We start from the raw sequence: 23,605 nt of genomic DNA on the forward strand, positions 1-23,605 counted from the left end.
GTTAGGCTAAAGGAGACGGTGATAATGAGAAATGAATGAAATGGTGGAATGAAGAAAGTGGAAGGAAACGGGAGAACCCCGAGAAAACCCACCAGCACGGTGTTTGTCTACCATCAGCTCCAATAGGTTCGTTCCCACGGTTTCAGTATTACTTTCTTGATTTCTTTCTTTTTTTTTCAAGTTACTTTTTTGTTTTATTCTCGCTCGAATATTAAAGATTCTCTTTTGGATGTGTGTCTCAGTCGTGGATGTATTTGATATTTCGTTGCATTTCACTGTAATTGCCTTCAAAGCTTCGGATTGCCTTCGTGTACTTTCTGGTAACTGTGACTTTGAAAGTACCACTGGAAACTCTTTTATAATATCCATAAATGTACTCTGATTGAAACTGTCGTTGCTACTTGCCCCTTCCATGGCGTTTAGGATGCTGCGCCATAGGTTATCCACAACGAAATGACCGCCCGACAGATGGAAGAAATGAGTAATCACTCCTTTTATTGATACAACTAACTATTAGGCACAGACGAAACGCGAGTAAACGTTCATAAATCTGGAGCAGTCTCGACCTGAGAAGTGGCTTGTTTTATTGATACAAAATTGAGGGAGGAGATTACTCCAAGTGTAGTTACTCCGATTCTCGAGCGGGACTTCTCAGGAGTAGTTACTTATTTTTATTGATATCATCCATTTATTATGTATAAAAACACAAATTAGAAATCATTGGTTCTGAGCAGCACAGAAAGTGTATTTTTCTAAATATTTACATGTTTTGTGGTTTTACAAATACAACATGAAGTTTTCATTTGATTTCATTACCCAATTACGAGTTCGAGCTTTTAGTGCTGACAAACCGTGGTGAGAAGTTTTGTTCGTTTCCCTAGATTTCAACAACCATTATAAATTTGTCTTTTTTATTGGTTCAGAAGACATGCAGAAAATAGTTGACTGCGTACCGATAGCACTTTCTTTACATTTTAATTTCGTCAAGGATTATTTGATCCAAGCGTTTAACGAAAAAACATTTGAAACATAGTTGTGTTGTTCTCCTTCTTTTTCATACAGCACGTGTTCTAAATTTGTTTTCAGAAAGGTAAGCAACAAAGTTTGGTAAGACAATGAAGGAACCACAGACTGAAACTTTTTCGATTGACGCTAGTTGATTTCAAATAGTCATGAATTTTAAGCTTAGCCTTACATTTGGCTTCTTTGTATATCTTTCGAAGCATCTGTATTTTTTGCTTATTGTCAAGGTAGTTCGATGTTAAATGGATCCAAAAGTTATCATCAAAGGTAGCATATAAAGGCAGTTCTTGATACAGCTCATTGCCTAACTCTTCTGCCCTTTCGGCGACCTCCCACAAGTCCTTTCCACCTGATGCACTACGGATTCGTTTTCGAAGATTTCGCTTGAACTGTTTTATTAAAAACTTTTTATACTCAGCTTCCAGTTTCTCTATTTCTTGATTGATTCTTGAAGGAATCCGTTGTCTTTGGTCGTACGACTGATTCTGCTCTGCGTAGCCATTTTCAAATCCTGCCTGCTCAACGAGAGTATCATGTTCGTATAATGGGTTCTCTGCTGCGTAATCATTAGTACAGGCTGGAGCAGGAATATCTGCTTGGGTATTTGTACCTCGGGATGTTGTAGAACAACTCTCTTTATTTGAAAACTCGACTTGGGAGGCAACAGAATACTTGGTTTTAATTGAAATTTGCACTTGGGAGCCTGTAGAACTATAAGCACTTAATGAAACACCTACTTGGCAGGCAACAGATCTGAAATTTTTCTGTGCTCTAATAAGTTGACCATAACGAATTAATTTCGGAGAAGGTGCAATATCGTTTCTACATTTATTCAAATTCTTCACAGTGCTTGTAGGATTATGTCTTGTATGCAATGTTGAATGGGATGTACAAGAAATCAAACACAATGGTGTGGAACACATACTGGTTAGTGCTTCAGTGTTGGATTGCGTCAGGGTTAGGGTTGGAACTTCACTAATGGCTGGAATCTCTCTAATAATAACATCCTTACTTTTAGAGGATGGGAGAGAACAAGTTAAACTAAACAATGCACGTTCCGCTGAAGAAAGGAAATCTGGTATGTTTCCTAGTTTTAATTTGGACTTCTTCATGGTTATCGAAAGCTGTTTATTTTGTGTAACAATGTTTCCTCCAGTATTCCCAATTGTGCTTGTTGTTATTAGTACGCTGATCGAACGTATTATATTATCGTCATTAATTGATAATTGGATCAACGTTTCGCTCATACTTAAAGTTCCCAATGAATTTTCAGACGAAACTTCGCTTCTCGTTCTGGCCACTAGTACCTGATAGTTCTCTGAAATGTAATCTTCACCTAAGCGCTGAGTACCAAACATACGTTCAAGAATGTTCAAATACAAAGAGGTTTCATAAGTAACTGGCAACAAAGACACTGGTGTAATATGACTATCAAGTCTTCCTGTCATTCTATCCGTTTCGTGATGTATTTTCTTTGGAAGTTTTTCAGGCAGCAGCAGCAAAGGTTTTCTAAACATCAAGAAATAGAAGATAGAGGCGAGTCTGATGGTCGAGCAGCTTCTCTGTAGACGTACGAAGACTTGATAGGACTCCAGCCAGTCTGCTTCATTGCGCTTTAGTTGCGAAGAAAAGAACGTAATAAGTTTACCTCGTGAAGAGGATTCGAATAGTTTCCTTTTCATTCTTCTATCTGTTGTTGTACTCAAGTTTCGTGCAGTTTGATCATGGTCGATCCAATTGCCTACATTTGTAGGTGTATCTTCAGCATGTTCAGTTACTATTCGAATATCTGTTTCCAATACCGTTCCAGAAGGATGGCCTTGATTTTGCGTCTCTTGAAGTTTCTTTTTCTTCTTCCCTCTCTTTCTCGGAGGATACCCTTTCTTACCATCCGGATACTTTTGTATAAATAAACCTCCACACTGTGGAATTGGCTTTCGGATAACAGTCGTTTCAGGCGGAGTAACATACGGTCTATACGGCGGAGGACAGTATAGATTCGCCTGTGGCAACTTCATTTGCGGATGCCATTCATTGGAGCAAGGTGGGAAGCTCCTTGGTGGTACTTTGCTTCTATATGGATCGTAATAAAAATTATGTCTACCACCTCCATGTCTTTCAATTGATTGATCTTTGAATACTGAGAAGCGGGGCAGTACTTCTCCTCGGTATGTGAACATCTTTACGTTTTCTTTCGCTTTTTTCTTTCGCTTTTTTCTTTCTTATGATATTTCACACGTCCGCACCAGATCAATCAAAAGCCCCTCTGAGGCAACGCATTTATGTAATTGTTGAAATTGATAACAACAATCAACGTGAATACTTTAATCAAGTAATCATTTTGTGATCAATACATTGTTAATATTATAGTATTTAGAAAATTAAGATTTCGATATGAATTTATGAAAAATCGTCAGTAAATACTACAATGCTAATTACTATCGAGTGAAGATATCAAAGAAGAAAGTATGGTGATAGTTTTAAAAGGATTGAATTCGAGATTTTAACAGATTTACACGTTTCATAGCCTCTATATACTGAAAAATTTATTTCTCGATGCCTGTCCGTCTGTTCGTCCGGATACCTACACTCCGGTACACTCACCTAGATCCCATCGTCCAACTGTCGAGACCAGTTTTACACTTAAGGTTTTTTTTATAGATTCTTTACAGGCTTTCGAATTCTCATCCTATCCCAAAAAACAAGGGTACAAAGGGAGTGATAATAAAAAAAATACGATTTTCTCTAAAACGGCTTTAAGGACTTTGTTCACTTTGCATCAATCTACACGTAACAACACTACTTATTGTGTACGTTCTTTCTCTGAGAAAAATCTAGAAGGCATAGATTATTCTTGGGAATGAGTTTTCCAGAACGGTTTACTCAAAGGCGACTCAAGTAATTTTATTCATCTATCTATATATCCTATCTAATGCCCGACCGATCTCGATCAAATTTTCAACATAGATAAGGTTCCGGCCTGGAATAGAATATATCATTTTACTTTGACGGTGCAACTTATAGGAAGGGGAGGAGGGGGATATATAAAAATAGAAAAATGACCGATATTATTGCCAAATCCATAGTTTTTGGGGATACTGAGATGAACAGTGACACTTCAAATGTCATTTAAATCCAAATTCAGCCCACATTAGTAATATTTAACACTTTCAGTCCCATGTGTATCTTTTTGATACACAGTGAGGGTTTACTGATGGACCACGTGTATCAAATAGATACACATGGGCTGACAGTGTTCATAGCAAACTGTAGTCTGGTCCCGGGATGAAATTTACTCAAACAGGGTTGGGGCTGAGAGTGTTAATTTTTAAGTCACAAAATATCGTCTATCGGAAAGCACTTCAGTAATAGTAAAAACTGACTGACTAACCGAACACTTTACTCATTTTTCTTATTTTAATCCAACGAAAGCGGGTAATTCATTAAGAAACTTGCAAGATGGTATAAATCATTTTCTATTTGAAAATTCAACAGGGAAAGTTTGTTCTTGGGGAAGGACTTTTCCAGAATTATTTTCTCAGAAATAGTTCCCCGAATTTTGTTCATATTTCATAAATAATTGTTCTATTAAGAAAAAAACAATATGATATAAATTATTTTTCATTTAGAAATTAACATGGGATAATTTAACCCTGGGATGGGTTCTTACTGGACGATTTCCCCAAAAATCACTCACGCAATTTTGTACATATTTCATAAATTACTGTTCCGTTATGTAACCTACAATGTGTATAAATCATTTGTCATTTAGAAATCTATAAAAGGATATTTTAGTCTTTGGGATTGGGTTTTCCCGCATGATTTTCACAAAAACAGTAATTTTACCTTTTTTAAATAACAAATACTAAATTTACTATTTTACAATAGGCATAAAACATTTTATTTGAAAAAGTACAGCACAAATGGTAGTTTACTCTTGGAGATGTTCTTTGCGGATGTTTCGGTTCGAACACGAGATCAACATAAAACTTGGTAGACATATACAGAACTAAGTACTGACCAATGACCATTGTAGGGTGAGTTATTCCCGTGTAAAACTCGTTTTCCGCTGACAGCGCCACATATCCTTCGAAATACTAGCAACTAGATTCAGCATTGTAGGTTCTGAGTGAAGATCAGTCAGATGCGTCAGTGTGTGGTAGCAAGCTCCAATTAGTGTTAGATGTGGTAGTTAGTGTGGAAAAAATGGGACAGGCTATTGCCATTAACCCCCTTCATGTAGGCGAACTGTTAAAAGGCAAACTAAGACGCAGATTTAAGGGTCAAGAGTCACTGGGAGCGGAAGATGAGTCATTTGCGACATTTTGTGCAATTTAATTTCAGTGAGTACGACACTCGACAGAGATGATGAAAATGACACGGCAGAGAAAGACATCTATGATAGCAGTTCAGAGCTGTAACAAAACAGTAGTCCAGAGCGGGAACAAGGCAATAATCAAAGCACATACGACGTATCTCCAGTACGAAAACTGAAAAGAACAGATATTTTATTCCAGTTTAGGGACGGAGAAATCCAGAGTATCTACAAAGATTATCATGAAGTAGGATACAACTCGTACATTAATCTTCTGGGACGACACAAGAAAATTATTTCGTTAAGTAGCTGCAAAGTTACTGTATTTTGGATCATGGACACGCAATGTGTCTACGAACTCCATTTCATTTAACGGGACTCGGGAAATGAAACTCTGAACAGTGAAATGTGAACTCATCAGATTATTTGACGAAGCGCGGAAGCATGGAGCATCAGTGCATTACTAGCATTAACAGTACTGGGGTCTTCAAGCGGCAAAAGAAGTTGGCTTATTGGATTTCAAAGAGTCACTGACTTTCATTGAAAATCTTAACAAACAAGCAGGAATTATTTCACGAACGATTATAGGACATTGCAGAAGATGCAGGCTTCGTGTAAGTGGTGAGGCGTTTAGTAGTGAAATAAATGATTGCATACATTTGCATTGTTTGCCTGCAACCAGTATATGGAATTATGATCAAAGTTAGTTCAATTATGAACTGTCATCTTGTGCTACTTTATGGAAAAGAAGGGTGAAAGACACTGTTTGAACTATTCAGGCAATGTCCAGCACGACTCATAGCATTACCATTGATGTTGTAATATCAATGGATCAGAAACTTGTGAAAAAGTTATACATTTGTTTTCAGGAGCCACAAGGACACTTTGGTCCACAGATGTCAGTGAATGTGCAGCAACAATGTCCCCAATAAATGTTTGTCGATGTTAGCAGTAGTGGTAAAATGACCAAAGAGCATCTGAAGCACTTTTTCAGTGTTGTGGCAGAAAACAGACGAACAATCTCTATTACTTTGTGATTCGTGGTCTGGCCATAAGGATGTACTTTGTTCGCAGAGGCTATTCCCGAGAAGCACTATAATTTGGAAATAATTCCTTCCAAGACCACTAAATATGTTCAGCCACCCGACGTCTATTTTTTCCGGCAATACAAGCTTTACGCCAGAAGAATCCCGACTATGTTTGCTTACGCTTTGATAAGCCCCTAATGAAGTTGCGTGATAGGTGTTCATAATAAACATGCATTCTGTAATCTATAGTCAACTGTCAGCTCTAGTTTATCAATCGATGCTTCGTTATGCCTGGCAAAAAATCGAGGTTGAATCTCCAGCTCGCCGAAACGCGATTGTTGTAGCCTTCAACTTTGGACTTGGTCTTTGTGGACATGAAAGTGGAAAACACATCACTGTTGCCACAGTCCTAGCTCCGGAGTGGGCTGAAAAATAGTACCAAATGGAAACAAAAAGGGCTGAATTCATTATTTTTATACCAGTGTAATACATGGTTCTATAACACGAAACTAAAAGAGGCAAAGTTCTAGAACACCCCCTCCCTCTTCCAAGAGTCCAAACCAAGAAAGTGGCCTTTTTAAAAATTATTTTTAGAAACATCCAAATAGGACCTCGAACAACCATGGAAGTTCCAGGAGTGCCCACAGAGGGGGCCTATGACGCAAACTGCGTCATTGAAATATTTGGGGGTTAAAAATCTATATCAATATGTTTGAGGGAGTGTAAAAATTAATCGAAAAGAAGATTTTTTCATGGAAGAAAACCTACGGATAGACAATAGGGTGGGTGCGTCATGGACATAAGGGGGGTGGGCACCACTGATGGAAGTAGATAAAACTTTTCTCACAAGTAGGATGTATAACATATTCCGGAAATTAAAAGGAGAAACAGTTATCGTCTTCGGTATGTACTGTCAGGAAACCAAACGCGCCTCTGTTTCAAAGTGACCAATAAACCAAAACGGTATTATGGAAAAAATACATAAAACGAGGAACGAATCAATCATCTTCGAGTCAGGGATGCGTTCAGGGGTAGCCCGGGGGAATCTCCCCCCAAAGAAAATTCATCCCCCCCGGAGAAACTCTCAAAATTTCAGTCCCAAAATGTAGAAATTACTTCACCCAATTATTTGCACTTCTTTCCGTGCACGTGCAGACAAAATCCGATCTCTCAATATTCATATAAATGACGCAGACCCATTCTATATAAATATTAAACATGTAACATTTAAGATAGAATACCAAAATAGTCAATAAACCTGTATTTCTTAACGCTATGACAGAGTTTGGCAGAACATGAAATTGTCAACTGTTGAAGAAAGGTTTGTAGTTTAGTAGGTATTATACTCTCGCCCTGTATTATATATTAGTAGGTAACACTAGCACAGATTGAGAGATGGAAGGAAAGATAGGTCTCTGATGATGATATATCTCTGATGTCAGCAAACTTCAGTTCTTGAAAATGTACAGTTCTTGCATTATTTGAAATAGAGCGCCCAAATGCCATTTCTCGCATCGGAAGTAACAGACGTAAATGTGTTTTACTTTTGTTAAAGTAAACACACCTTTCTTTAACTAAAAATAAGTCAGTTAAAGGGTGAGAGTCAGAGGGATCAGGGAGAAACAGTTATCCCTCTTGGGTTAGAGATTTATATAGAATTTGTCAATATGATAGTAGTATATAAGTGAAAGATTGCTATTGAAGGTGACGAAGATCCTGCTCAGTGCCGTGCCATGAGGGAGGGGCAAGCGGGGCAATGGCCCCAGGCGCCGAAGTAAGGGGCGAAAAATTCGGGAGGGAAAAGAAAACAAGGAAAGAAAAAAGAGAGGAATGAAAGACATATGCACATGTGGGCATGTGCACATATATAAAATGAAAGGAAAAAAGTAATAAAAAGTGCTCGAAATCAAGGAAAAGCAGGGTTTACTTTTTAAAATTTTCTCACCTTTCGCGGCAGGTCTGTCGACCTCACTCACATGTATGGGGCTGCCGTCGTATACTCTTGCCCCAAGCGCTGATTTTCCACGACATGGCACTAATGTACTGAAAATTTCGTAAACTAAACTATTAATGTGTATGCAGTAAAGAAACCAAGGCTAATATGCTTGATTTAAAATCAGAAGTGTGAGAAAGAATGATAACTTTTTGTTAAGATATTCCTATGTATGTTTGTTTTAGGGCAAAAAAATATTTGAGTTAATTTAGATCTTTTTAAAAACTTCTAAATTAGTAACAAACAGTAGCTACTGAATATAGGAAATAGTAACAAAAATAGCTACTGTAAACTTCAGTTAAAGTTTAGTCTAAAATATTTTTGCCAGCATTTATTTAATGTTTTAGATAAAATTAAACGATTTTTTTAAAATTATAATCTCTCATTGAATATTTATCAGCAAGTAGTCTCAATATTAGGTAAGATGTGCATGTGAATGGAATTGCTAAATATGGTGCTTTCTTGCAAAAAAAAAAAAAAAAAAAAAATGCCCCCCGAGGAGCAGGGGCGTCATTTCAGACTTCGCTTGGGGGGGGGGCAAGAGCACCACCGACATAAGACTTTCACGTTTTGTACTATTATATTAGTAGACAATCTATTAAAGTATATGTATTCCTCAAACTCTTGGGGGGGGGGGGCAATTGCCCCCTCCTGCCCCCCTAAATGACGCCCCTGCCGAGGAGTTCACTCCTCCCGGGTGAAAATGTCTGAATTTAACACTGCTAAGAGTTAGTGTGTAAACTACGTTATAATAAAATATTAAAATATAAATTATTGCACTTTATTCAGGCTTATTTCATGACCAAAGAAGATTAATAAATTGACATTTGTAAACAATGTAAAACTGGTCCAGGATCCTAGAATTGTTAGGGTTTGTAAAGCAGTTAGTAATTTTATCGGACAAAGTGTTAATTTTTAAAAGAGACAATTGAAGAGCGTAATTATGTGTACGTAGAATTATCAGGCCTGTGTCAGTCAAATGGAATCCGGAAGTACACTGTTTTAGTTCAAAACTTTCACTGCGAGAGCGATCGGATTGTCGATAGTGTCGCTCCGTCTCGCGTGCTAATACTCACTTGTTTAAGAATGTGTCTATCTTTTTCTGATAAGAACCGATTTCAAGATACGACTTTTGGTCAGAAGTAATATTTGTATATCTTGAGTCGTCTTCCTTCAACGTGTTTACAATTTCTTTCTAATCATAATTAAATATCCGCTTATTTTATAATATGTTGCCGCTGTTGTAATATGTACATGACATTCTTTAAAGCAGTATGGATGACTTCATTGCGGCTGTGTCATTACCCATTGGAAAGAAGTGCTGCTACATGATTTAGTATTTTCCAGAAAATAGGTTTGTTACATTATATTATAACATTATAGGATAAATAGTTAAAAGTTTCAGTGTTCGAATATCAATATTCACAAATAATAGTTTTACTGACTTTTATCTAATATTCAAATTTTGTTGGATTTAGGTTCTGTGTGTTTAACAAAGTAACCGAGTAGCAAAGATACACGTATATATGGCTGACTGAACTTTTTTCGTTATTTATACATAAATTTAGCAATACTTAATATGTTTGTATAAGAGCAGAGTGAAAGATAAGTGTAAATTTAACCAAACAAAGCTGTGGAACTACAAAATGAGTCCTGTTACACCTTCATGTACAGATTAACAATAGGTGAACCAATCTAAAATCTTCGTTTAGTTGAATTAGATTTTAGTATACCTTTCAGTACTGAAACTATATGAGGTTCAGATCTTCAATTTAAGGTGGAATTTGAACCATCGTAATTCGTTTATATTTCGATGTACTTCATGGAAGACTAGGATTAGATTTCCGGCGGAAGCTAATGGGGTTTGGATCTACATTAATCAATATGCATATACATTAATCAATATGTCAACGTCTCATGTAGCCTCGCTGCTGCACGGGACGTTAAGCAGAAAATCAACTCATTTAATGTACTTCTACCGCAAGTCGAACCGAGGAACATGTGCACTAAAGGTGTGCATGTGAGCCATTTGACCAGTGAAGAAGGCATATAAAAAGTAATTACATATATACCCTGCGTTTGATTAAACTGTACTGTTTGCACCTTGAGAAGTTGCATTTTATAACGTCAAGTTTGAATTAGCAGCACAATTATTATTGCTGCAAATGCATTTTCTGGGCAAAATGACTCATATTATCTAGAAGCAATCGTACTGCTGGAGTGTTGCAAATTAGCATATGGAAATTAGAGGTAATATCCCTTAAAGGATCCTGGCATTTTGGGTTATTTTTTAGACTTTCAGTCAAGCAGCTATTGCATCGTCACTATTTATCCTAGGATCATGGTTCATACCTCGTTCTCTTCAGAATAGAGCTGGCTTTCAAATGGTATCACCTGTATGCCCATACCATATATCAGGAGAGGAAAAATTGATGTCAAAGGGAAAATTTTGAGGGGAATTTTTTTTGTCCAATTTTGAGCCCCCCTGGCCCCCCCTGTGTGTACGTAGAGACCTCCAAAAAATTTGATAAATAGTACTTGTAAACTAAGTGTGTGTACCAAATTTCAAGTTTCTATCTTGAATAGTAAGGGCGGGAGAAATTTTATCAGGAATTCCCACCATGCCCAAAACTACCGCAAAACACCATGATCTCAGGGAAAAAATTTCCTGAGACATCCCTAATTACCCTAGGGTCATATTTCACCCATTATTCTCTTCAGAATAGAACTGCCTTTCAGACGGTATGACTCACGTGTCTCTATCATGTATGTAAGACGGGAAAATCCCGACCAAAGGGATTTTTTGGGACTAAAAATCCCTTTTTTCAACTTTTGCCCCTCTGGACCCCCCTGTTTTTACGCAGAAATCGGAAAAAAATCTGGTAAATACTACTCGGTGGACTGAATGTTTGTGCAAAATTTCAATCTTCTACGTGAAAAAATAGGCCCGCCAGAAAAAATTTCCCGACCATGCCCCACTTTTACCCTATACAGAAGTATATTTGGATAAAAATTCACTGAGACGGCCCTAATTACCCTAGAATAATAATTCGACCGTCATTCTCTTCAGAATGGAACTGCCTTTCAGACGGTATGACTCACGTGTCTCCATCATGTATGTCAGGCGGGAAAATCACGAAAAACGGGATTTTTTGGGTCTAAAAATCCCTTTTTTCAAATTTTTCCCCTCTGGACCCCCCCATGTTTTAATGCAGAGATCTGAAAAAAATCTGATAATTAGTACTAGGTGGCCTGAATGTTTATGCAAAATTTCAATCTTCTAGGTGCAAAAGTAAGCCCGCCAAAAAAAACCTACTTTGTCCCATTTTTCCCTATATAGAAGTATATTTTTTAAAAATTCCCTGAGACGGCCCTAATTACCCTATAATAATAATTCGACCGTCATTCTCTTTAGAATGGAACTACCTTTCAGACGGTATGACTCACGTGTCTTCATCATGTATGTGAGGCGGGAAAATCACGAAAAACGGAATTTTTGGGGTAAAAATATCCCTTTTTTAACACTTTGCCCCTCTGGTTCCCCCCTGTTTTAACACTGACATCGGAACAAAAAATCTGATAAATACTACTCGGTATACTGAATGTTTGTGCAAAATTTCAATCTTCTACGTTCAAAAATAAGCCCGTCAAAAAATAATGAACATAGGCTTAAAAAGGGAAAAAATACATTTTAAGATTATGACGTCATCACCTCCTATGTCTGGACGCAGGACGGTCTGAAATCATACGTAATGTCTTCTACAATGTCTCTGGACTTGAAAGACAAAAAAACCGGACGAAAAAGCTCAAATAGGAGAGAAATAGCGCAATGTGCCATGAAAAACGCGTATGGTACAAATTGTACCATAAGATCCCCAAAGGGATATACTATTTATATGCCCCGTTCGCCGGATTGGGAGGTCGCAAAATTGGGCAAATATTTGGGGCAGTGGTTTGGTTTCATTGGTCAGAGAGGATCTAAGGCGAGTTCTTGCCCCGGGCGACAACTAGCGTATTTCCGTCGCTGCGTGGCTTGCACACGTGATTCTAGCCACGGGTTGTGAACTTCCGCTCTTTTGTCGGAACACCTATTTGTTATACACGCAACAATATTATCATTCTATCACCGATGTGAACATTACAGCCTTCGGCTCATTTCTTTTTGACTTCATTAAGCTTAGAAGAAAATGTAGTATCCTTAAAAACGTCTCTGATTTGATGTCCCGTAAAAACACCTTCTTTCACCTTGGCCTCGCTCAGTCTTGGGAATAGTTTCCTGAGATGATTAAATGCTTCACCATTCCGGTTCAGGGCCTTGACGAAGATCTTCATGAGCCCTAATTTGATATGAAGGGGTGCTAAGAATATTTTCTCCGGATCCACAAGACGTTCATTAGCCACGTTAATCTCCCCTGGGACCAATTGCTTCCTTGGCAGCCGTTTTGTGATGGTGTACTGATCTTTGGCTCGACTATCCCAATAACACAAGAAGCAGCAGTGCTTTGTATAACCTCCTTGTAAACCGGTGAGGATGACAATAACCTTAAGGTCAGCATACAGATCACTGGAACTGTTCGTACTTTATTTTCTGCAATAGGTTTCACATGTTCTCGTATGTTTCTTTCATATGTACAGCATGAGCAATAGGGATGGCTGGCTTTTCATTGCCATTGTGTAGTAACACTGCCTCGGGACTTATCCTAGAGGAATCTACGAATAGCTTCCAATCTTCAGTGTTGTAGTTCAACTTCAGTTGTCCCATAAGCGAGGGAATGTCACTGCAATACACCAAATCACCATCCTTTGTAAAATTAGGAACTAGGCTCACCTCTCTTTTCCTATACATCGATATATTCACATCTTGGTTTAGTAGATTCCATTGTTGAAGTCGTGATGCAAACAACAGGGCATTAGACTTGGGAAGGTTTAAGTCTCTGATCAGATCATTCAGCTCTTCCTGGCTTATCACATGTGGTTCATTAGTGTCAGGCACTAGAGCGTAATTGGGATCTGACTGTGTACTCGAAGATTGTGCAACATCCTCAAAAGCAGCAGCAACATCGGATGAAACACTGCACAGGGTGTATGAGTCTGGTGGCACGGGTACAGGCAGACAAACATGTTTCACAGGTCTCCTCGCGGAATCCCAGTTAGGATACTGTATTTTATGCTTCATGTTTTTCGAGAAACCTTTTATATTAGTCAGGCAGAAGTAACAGTCTGAAACATGATCACGGGGCTCGCGCCAAATCATAGGTACGGCGAACGGCATCGATTTGTGTGTATCTTTCAACCGGGATACGGACAAAATCTCGCGGCCGAAACCGCCGCCCAAAATCTCGCGGGACAAAATCTCGCCGGGCCAAAACCTCGCGTTGCAAAAACCTATCCGCCCAAAATCTCGCCGGGCCAAAACCTCGCCGCCAAAATCTCGTGGGCGAAAATCTCGCCTGCAGCTTAATAAAAATTCAGTGTAGTATAACAATATCTGCTGCTTTTCTTATAAGTAAAAAGAAAAAAGGAAGGAAGAGCTTGGTGTTGTGAGAGTAGGGGCGCCGAATTCTACTTCGCTCCGGGCGCCGAAATCTCTAGCTACGGCTCTGTATATATATATATATATATATATATATATATATATATATATATATATATATATATATATATAGCCCACTCCCCCTCCCTTTTGTTGTGCCGACAAAGTGAAATTATAAAAGACATCCTAGGCTCGAACCTCATCTATGTTGAAAATTTGATTGAGATCGGTAGGATGGCTCAAGATGTATAATGTAATAAACATAGTCATTTAATTTTTATATATATAGATTTCCAAAGCATGCATTAGAACTTTTCTTGTCATTATTTTAATGTAATTATGTGTTATTACTAAATATATACATATAGTAATACATAGAACATTCTACATTCAAGAAATCGTCGTGAAGAGGTTTTATCCTGACGACATTTCTTCCCAGGCGACACTACGTCTCGCTTAATTTAGACCAGGCGAGATTCTGTGTCGCGAGATCATTACAACGTGGTTTTGGTCAGGCGAGATTTTGGGTATAGCGATATTTTGGGGCGCGAGGTTTTGGAAGACGAGGTTTTGGCAAGGCGACGGTTTGGCCCGCGAGGTTTTGGCCAGGCGAGGTTTCAGCCCGGCGAGATTTTGGACCGCGAGGTTTTGGGAGGCGAGGTTTTGGCCAGGCGAGATTTTGGGTATAGCGATATTTTGGGGCGCGAGGTTTTGGAAGACGAGGTTTTGGCCAGGCGAGGTTTCAGCCCGGCGAGGTTTTGGCCCGCGAGGTTTTGCCCAGGCGAGGTTTCAGCCCGGCGAGATTTAGGACCGCGAGGTTTTGGGAGGCGAGGTTTTGGTCCGCGAGGTTGTCGCCGCGAGGTTTTGTACCCAAACCCTTTCAACCATCCTGTGAGAGTACGCGCACACGAGTTACAACTTTGTTTCGGAACCCAAACGCGATCCTGATCGCCGATTATACACACGAAGTACAAACGGTCGGCTGTCTTCAGGAACGGTGACAATGGCCTATTTTGTCCCTTGAAAATCACTTCCGCACATGTGTAGCAGAATGAATCTGTCGAATTTTTGAAAGCTCTCGGCATGTTCATTTAACACAAACGTCAATATTTCACGCAGAAATATTTTTCACCTATGGTATAAACAGAGACAGCGTAACACCACCTGCTAACACGACGATCAACTCGAAACTGAAATATTTGTTTCACGCGACAACGTGGTGTATGTCTTGGCACCCTTTTTCAACAATCTGTCTGTCGTCTAGACAAAAGGGAGCCGACGAATGATCGCAAGTTGATTACGAAACCTTTCTCCGTCAATAACGCCTAGGCTTTAGTGTATGCAGTGTGGAACGACAATAAATCTATACAACCCAAGGGGAGGGGTTACGTTTCCGGGGGGTCGTGAGCTAGAGAAAAGAATGTTCCTGGGATATAGCCTAGTAACAGTTCTTGGATTAAGATAAAAATTCAGAATTATGCACTCCAAACACGGAAAACACACATTAAATACGAAAAATACGATTTTTCTGTAAATTATGGAAACAGCACCCCGCCAAAAAAAAAAAAAAAAAAAAAAAAAAAACTTACGTGCTGGAGCTTTCTCGATGAGATATTCGTAATCAGCGTCTCGAAATCTATCCGGTACATCCTTTCACCCTCGTGGGACGATTTTCATGCCAACCAGTGTAATTTGAATGACATAATGAGAGAATTGCTGATACTTGAACCTTTCAACACCAGATGTATGTTCACTTTGAACTAGTTATTAAAGTCTATAACAGATGTGTTTGGGCTATATGGATAGTTAAGAGACGCGCCTCATAACATACATAAGTAGATATGAATGTCCTTAATTACTTTCTGTCAATACTAAGTTCAATAGAATGAGTCAAAAGTGGTTAAACACTCTCATAATCTCGAATAGAGTTACTTTGTGTGATGTGTTAAAATAAAAATAGCGAATATTAGCTAATCTTATATTTCAAGATTATAATGATATTAGAAATAAGACAGGCTGCCATAATCGAATCTCACGAAGTAATTTAAATACATATATATCTCATTCTCTTTTTTTATCTCATTTATTTTTATTAACTCTTTATTTTGACAGGTATCAGAAGTGAACAGAAACATTAAGCTTATACAGAAACCTGAACATTAATTGGGTGGAATAAACGTCATAGCTCTTATTTCTGCATTTGAGAGAATGTGATGAGGCATAAATACTTTATTTTTTGGTTCTCCCTCACGTGAAGGAAACAAGAACCATAACTTTTCTGTTGTTACTCCTAGAAGCTTTTATGTCTTCACGTCCTTGTATCATATATAGTGACAACAATGTGAATGTCAGTATTAGTGCTCGCAGTCACTACACTGTTCAGGATTTGAACCAGTGTTTCCGATTCAACTACGCTATGTGTAAGATAGAATGAAATCGGTTGTCTCCACCTACTTCACAGTCCCTTAATCATAAATAGAAGACGTGAGTATCTATACGGTCTGTAGGACAGAAGCGGTCATATTGACAAAAATTAATGTTATTTATTTTATGTTAGATATCTGTAACAAATATTAATCATTTATCGTTAGATTACAAGACTATTTCTACCATTATACAAGTTTGTGTGGAAAGGTGCATGTATTCTGTTTGTTACTGCTCACAAAACTAAGCGTAATGGGCTTTACCTCATATGAATGATATTCTTATTTAGCTATTCCGGACTATCGACGTGGAAACCAGGAACTAGCAAGAAGGTAGCTCCAGATAGTTAACTCGAGAAGCTATAGGCCTACTTTGAATGTTAATCTGACTGTGTACCAGAATATTGCTAGACTTATGACTCATCCTTATACAAAAAATTGTGAACAAAAAGTAATTATTGGTTTATACATTTTTGTTACAGTTGCCTCTAATGGAAATTGATGGTTTGCTTTCCTTCATGTTTATTTCCATGATTTTCTATCGTTTACTGAGTTAAAAAGTGTGTAGTATTTTGTACGCTATACGTCTTATAAATATTTGAGTATACACATTTCTTTGTGGATTTGTATTTGTCTTGCAATCTTATTTCCACGTTGAAATTATCAGTACTTAACTGGATGTCGTGGAAAACGTAGACAATATTATAAAGTGTTTGTATTTGTAAGTTGTAGAATGAAAAATAAAAGAAAGAATAAGGCGGAAATAGTAAAATTAAGACTGCTCTTTTAAGTTGCATTGTTATTATGTAATAAGTGCATAGTACTAATGTTAAATAAAAGAAACTGCAGTAATTATGATTCTTATTTACAATCGTCAATTTCTCCTCACTACGGGCTCAGGAGCTTCATTGCGTAATAATGTTCACAGAATTTGCGAATTCTAAAGCAACGCAAAAATAATTATTACATCTATGTAGATTTTCGCAAGTTGAGAGTTATCTTAATTTATTCTGGCAGAAATGCCAACCTTTTAGTTATGGAGCAGCAAGAAAGGAGTGACTGTTTTAGGTGAGACTGAAATTCAGGTAAGTTTTTTTTAAATCATCCACTGTGCGCCAAGGCATGCAATCATGATGAGATGGGTGATAATGGTTAGGAAACGGGAGAACTCTGAGAACATTCATGCACGCGGTGTTTGCCCACTACAAAGTTAACTTGGCGCGAACTGGAATCGAACCAGAGACCCATGCACTAGATGTGAACGCTTTACCATCACGCTTCCCGGTAAAGTTTTCGACACAATTAACATGTTTTACCATGCTTTGTTCGGAAATTTATTGATTTCTCACTTAGGGAGAGAGAGGATAAGAAAAAAATCTACAACGATTACTTTTTAAGAAAACAGAGAAATTTAAAGTAAATAAACAGTCCTGCGAGCTGGGAATGCAACGACCACCGGCGCAAATCCCGGGGGAATGAGGGGAACATGTCCCCTCTAATCTTGGAACTGAGGGGGGATTGTCCCCCAATAATCTGATTTGAAATGTGTTTCTCGGTGAGAAATGTGATGATTTGTGTCCATTTGCCACAAAGGAAAGTGCAATGAAATTGATGTCTCCCCAGAATAAGCCTCAAATCTGCCGGCCTCCCAATGTTGAAGACAACTCTGCTCACCTGATCCTCCACAGCATTGTTTTTCAACTTCATAAATATTTTAAACATCGTTTAGAAAAAAAATATGGGAACGGCCTTTCCCGCCTTACCCACCCAATATTGAAGACAGATTTCCGCCGCTGGTAAAGACACCTGTATTCTCCGCAAGAAGAGCAATACAATGCACTCAAACAAGATATAAGAGAATTTTAAATGAAATTTTAATAAATGTATATATTTAGAACTATAGCATTAATAATTACCTAACATTAATTAAAGTTAAATAGCTATAATTACCTTCTAGCAGCCTTAATTTGGAAATTTTTAGTTTTACTATATGATTCCGATCGAAAGCGTGTTAGTATTATATCTTAATTGTGTTTATTGCGTATAACTTTATTTATTAAGAAATTGGGGGAAAATGTTTAATTTTTCTTTCACTGTATCTTTTGTAGGTACGAAATCAATAAAATTAGAACAATGAAAATGTGAGAGTATACAAGATATCGTATTCCGGTCTATAGCTTACTGTATCGGTATACTGTCCAGATTAACCCTAATTCAATGTTCAGGACAGCGCAGAGCCAATGGGGGAGGAACTGGAATTGTATTATAGCTCACCGGCATTATAAGAGTAGAGGAAAGGTTCGATTGCCAGACAAGTCTAGCATTTTTTCTCTTTGAATTTTATTGAATTCGTACTTAAAGCATAGAGTGAGAAAAGAGTGTCCAATTTCTAAATAGATAAAATTATACGAATATAGTACACAATAACCACATTTCAACTCTTATTAATATGACCTTCGATTAAAATAATCGGATGAATAAAGATAGAAAATTAGGACTACTAGAAGGACATCATACTTGCATTTTGAATTTAATGGCAAATATTATTTATAAACTACATCAAGGTGCTGTATGGATATACTGCTAATGTTAGTAACTAGTCTATGCCTATGGATCTACTGCTCATATTGGTGAATTCTTTAGGTGGATAGTTACACTGCTGGTGAGTAGTTACATTATTTTGCCAGCGAGAGTAGATGTCGCTGCAAGCGCGACAAACTTGATACACTTGTTTTTCCATGTAGTTACCAATCTTGCCGTTAGGCTATGTGATCTGTGGAATTATCGGTTGTGATGGATATGTAATGTTGATGAATTGAGTATACAGTGGTTGTAATATTGGTAATAGTTTTTGTGGAAGTGTATATAGATGGAAAATGTTGATTATTGAAGTTTGTGGAATTGTAAAGAAGTCTAGGTTCTTTAAATAAAAGGAACAGGTCTAGTATAAGAGGTTAACTGTCCAGATAACAAGAATTAGTAGTGAAGAGTTTTTTTTTTTTTTTTTAATATTCCTAACAGATTGGCGCAGTCGACAAAGTAATCTACGCTTTCACGTTCACTATGGCATCTTTTTCGAATTTTGAAGCTTTTGATGTTGTAACAGGTCGTGTTCAGGTATATATAGAAAGATTCGAGCAAGTATCCCTATCGTCTGCATTACCCGAGGACAGGAAAATATCTACATTTTTGTCGGTGATGGGATTACCAGCATATGAGGAGTTAAGGAGTTTGTGCTCACCAAACATGCCGGCAGAAAAGTCGTTCAACGAGTTAAAGCGACTGATGTTAGAACATTATGGCCAAAAGACGCATGAAATTGCTGAAAGATATAAGTTTCACAACCTTAAGCAATTAGAATTCCAGTCAATATCTCAGTTTGTAATGGCTTTACGGAATCAAGCAAGTTATTGTAATTTTGAATCCTGTTTGGAACATTCATTGAGGGACCAATTCGTTTTTGGATTAAAGAACAATGTGGCAAGACGACAGTTGTTGGCAGCAAAATCATTAACATTTCAGCAAGCTATAGATATAGCAACTGCAGTAGAAAATATCGAAGAACAGATAGCACTTTTTTAGTGGTTCAGATTTGCAGCACCAGCAGATTGGTAAAATTGACAAAACCAAGGAAGAGGGAAGAGAAAGGACATAAATCATTCTGGTAGTACATCGAGTGCTCACCGTTCACCTAGGAGCATGACAACGATATGGGTATTCGTCGTTGTCAGACTCCACCGAACTAGAGGAAGGATTTTATGTTAAGTGCAAAAAATGTCGAAGAACACATGTAAGAAGAGAATGTCCAGCTTACGGCAAGTGTTGCTTCCGATGTGCAGGACTCCACCATTTTGCTCGTGCGTGTGTACTGCAGTCTGTTGAGAATAAGATGGAACAACTACAGATGAGAAGCTGCGAAGATAGCGATGACAAAGTTACAAAGCCCGGTGCAGATGTAGCACTATTAGACCAGGAGGATGTTAGTGATCTGTACCAAACTTTAACTATGAACACCTTGCATCAGCAAACTGAGGTGGATAATTTACAAGGAATCGTGCATGAGGCAGAAGACGATTTAGTAGATTTAAAAATGTTAGTAGGCGAATCGAAATTACTGCCCTCTAGTGGTATGAATATTGATGAAAGTTGTTCTAGTAATTGTTCACAGAAGGACGGCAATGCCCGGTTAAAGATGCCTCTAGAAGAACGGAGAAAGTTAAAAAATCTCAGCTTTAAATATAGATGGTTATCTGATTCAGAAGAGGAAGAAGATAAATTTAAATATGACAGAGAGAGACGCAGCAGTCATAAGGTTAGAAACCTAAGAAGAGGTCACGAGAAGAAGGAAGACAGCAAGAGGCCTACGGTTCTTCAAAGTAAAGAAACGGAGAAAGAATTGAAGTTTAATATGATACAGGAAATATTATTCTGTATGTTTTCAGAGCTTAGATGTAAGGATAGAGAAATACAGATTCTGAGACATAAAATTACGGAACTAGAATAAAAGTTGTTGAATTTAGAGAGGAGGAAGAAGAAAAGTAAACACAGTTAAGAAATGTACTGGGTTAGGTTAGATGTTAGTTTATGGTAGTTTATTTTCTTTCTTTCTTTCTTTCTTTCTTTCTTGGCAAACCCCGGGAGGATGTTAGGGTTTGTAAAGCAGTTAGTAATGTTATCGGACAAAGTGTTAATTTTTAAAAGAGACAATTGAAGAGCGTAATTATGTGTACGTAGAATTATCGGTTGTGATGGATATGTAATGTTGATGAATTGAGTATACAGTGGTTGTAATATTGGTAATAGTTTTTGTGGAAGTGTATATAGATGGAAAATGTTGATTATTGAAGTTTGTGGAATTGTAAAGAAGTCTAGGTTATTTAAATAAAAGGGACAGGTCTAGTATAAGAGGTTAACTGTCCAGATAAGAATTAGTAGTGAAGAGTTTTTTTTAATATTCCTAACAAGAATCTTCCCTGAAAGACATCACAACACAATATTAATAATTTTAGGTCACAATGGATGAACTGATTTAGCGTAATTTGTTTCCCGGTATAGTTCGAAGCGTTATGCAGTGCAACGTCACAGAATGAATATTCAACAGCATTTTTTTAAAGAGTCCAACACGTAGTATGAGTAACGTGAGATGTAGGAAAAGTCTTACTGACACTTTTGAAAGTGTGACAAGTATACCCTATTTGTTAAATGGTGCTGAATTTGATAGAATTGTACCAACTTTTTCACAAAAGGGGCTGAAAATGCCAGCGTGGTACCAACGGGCCGATGAATGACAAAAAGGGCTGAATTTAGTGCAATTGTACCAAGTGTGGCAACAGTGAAACACATGCAGTGCACAGATTTGCCTTTATTGAATTCTTACTGCAAAGTTACGTTATGTTTCACTTATTTTATAGTAGACCCGCATGTGCAGTACATTTTTGTTGAGTCTCATTTGTTTTCTTAAGAACATAAAAGAACTCCTGTAATTACTCGTCTTGTGCAATTACTATACTTGTCATCGTGTGCACACATATTTCATGTTGTTTTCCCGCTTCAAAACTGAATTGATGTTATTTGCTTATAGATGGTACTGTGCGCGTAAAACAAATTTTACCCGGGAAAGACTTGCCCTATAGTGGTCAGTGCTTATCCCTGTATATATATCTGCCAAGTTTTATGTTGATCCTCGCATTCAAATCGAAACATGTCCCAAATTGGACAATTTTGTTCATATATATCATAAATAAACATTTCTGTAACAATCCTAAAATACATATAACATGAATAATTTCTCAGAGAAAATCCACAATGGGTAGTTTTCCCTTCGAGGTGTTTTCTTCGATAGTTTTCTGACAACTTCTACTATAATTTAATTCATATTTCGAAAATAAAGGGTTCAGTAATACCTACTGCTTGATATGATTCAATTTAGGAAGTAAAAGCGACAAAGTTTAGTGCGGTGGCCCCATGGGGGGGGGGGGAGTAGAAATTGTCTTATTGGTGAGCAGAACTTTTGGTCGGTGTCGGACCTGTGGCATACTTCCTAGACGAGTGTGGAGTTAATATAAATAACTCATTTTCGATCATTTTCTTACTGTTATTTAGTTTTATTTACTACAACTCACCTTCTTTCATTGGCCATCTTATAGGTGATATTTTTCATTTCTTGTCAAAAAGTTTCATGGAGGGGGGAGCAATGCCTGAGCCTCGTAGACTTAGTGACCCTAATAATCTGAAATAAACTGTAGTTTCTCGTCACGAAGTTTCTGATATTTCTGATTCCTATTTTTCTTGGGTCTGAATATTTGCCTCAGGATTTTATTTCAGTCTGCTTTCTTTCCTCAAAGTAAGTGACCATGTTTCGCAACCGTGCAGTAGAACAGGCATAATTATAATTTTATATATTTTAAGCTTTCGATCTATATTTAATGTTATATTATCATGTGGAGAAGGAAAGAGATACTCGAATGACAAGAAGAAGGTGAAATTCTAATAGGTCTATGAGTGGAAACGAAGATTTACAAGCTTATTTCTTTCCATTGCTCCACATTTGGTATTTTAAGTTTATTTCAACTGTTTTCTGGTTGCCCATTTTATGTCGAGAACTGAACCCAACGAACCCCTGCGGGGCTTCTAACCCATTACTACTGCTACTTATACTATGGATCCGTATAGTAAAACTGCATGCAGTGTTTTTTTTCTTTCTTCCCACAGGTAGTATGTAGTGAAATAATACATTGTGTATAAAACAGATTAAATATCATTGATATATGGCACTGGGTAACATTCATAATGTAATAAAACTATAAAATAAGTTAAAAAAAAGTTAGCTCATTCTTAAAATATATATATATATATATATATATATATATATATATATATCAAAAAAGAATTTTTAACATTGGTTTCTAGTGATAAAATGTATGTGTATTTAAGTTAGATAACAAAAGAATTTTGGGATAAACAGTCACACTTATTGTGGACTAATGAGGTTCTCCGGCAGTCACGTAGCGTAAGAAGTAATTAAGTGAACAAACAAGGCTGTTACGGAGAATCTCAGGGTCTGGCTGACGAAATTAATACAATATAAAAAGGTAAGGGAGAGGTCCAAGGATCATCTCGGAACAACCAACGGATCACTCAGCAACCAACCAAGATCTGCAATAACATGGGTGTCGTACCAGCATACTTGACGTAAGTTGTATTTTTCATTGTAATAACTTGCTGTATTTCATATAAGGCTCCAAGCTGGACGAATGGTCTCCTGCAAAAAAACATAATCTAAATTTGTAA

At 37.5% G+C, this 23,605-nt stretch overlaps 1 long non-coding RNA gene across 3 annotated transcripts in view; it reads left to right on the plus strand.

Moving 5' to 3' along the window:
- The window catches only part of LOC145662921 (uncharacterized), a 143,457-nt gene that overhangs the window by 98,518 nt on the left and 21,334 nt on the right, over positions 1 to 23,605 (plus strand). The window contains exon 1 of one of the 3 annotated variants that reach the window (XR_014127124.1): positions 23,368 to 23,506. The exons of 1 other annotated variant lie outside the window; for it this stretch is intronic. This is a non-coding gene — a long non-coding RNA (uncharacterized LOC145662921). Of the gene's footprint in view, positions 1 to 23,367; positions 23,507 to 23,605 lie in introns of those variants that run through there. One more of the 3 variants, XR_014127125.1, reaches the window with a different exon arrangement.

This window comes from Thermobia domestica, chromosome 10 (assembly GCF_964235325.1).
Source record: "Thermobia domestica chromosome 10, izTheDome1.hap1.1, whole genome shotgun sequence".
NCBI classification, from domain to species: Eukaryota; Metazoa; Arthropoda; class Insecta; order Zygentoma; family Lepismatidae; genus Thermobia; species Thermobia domestica.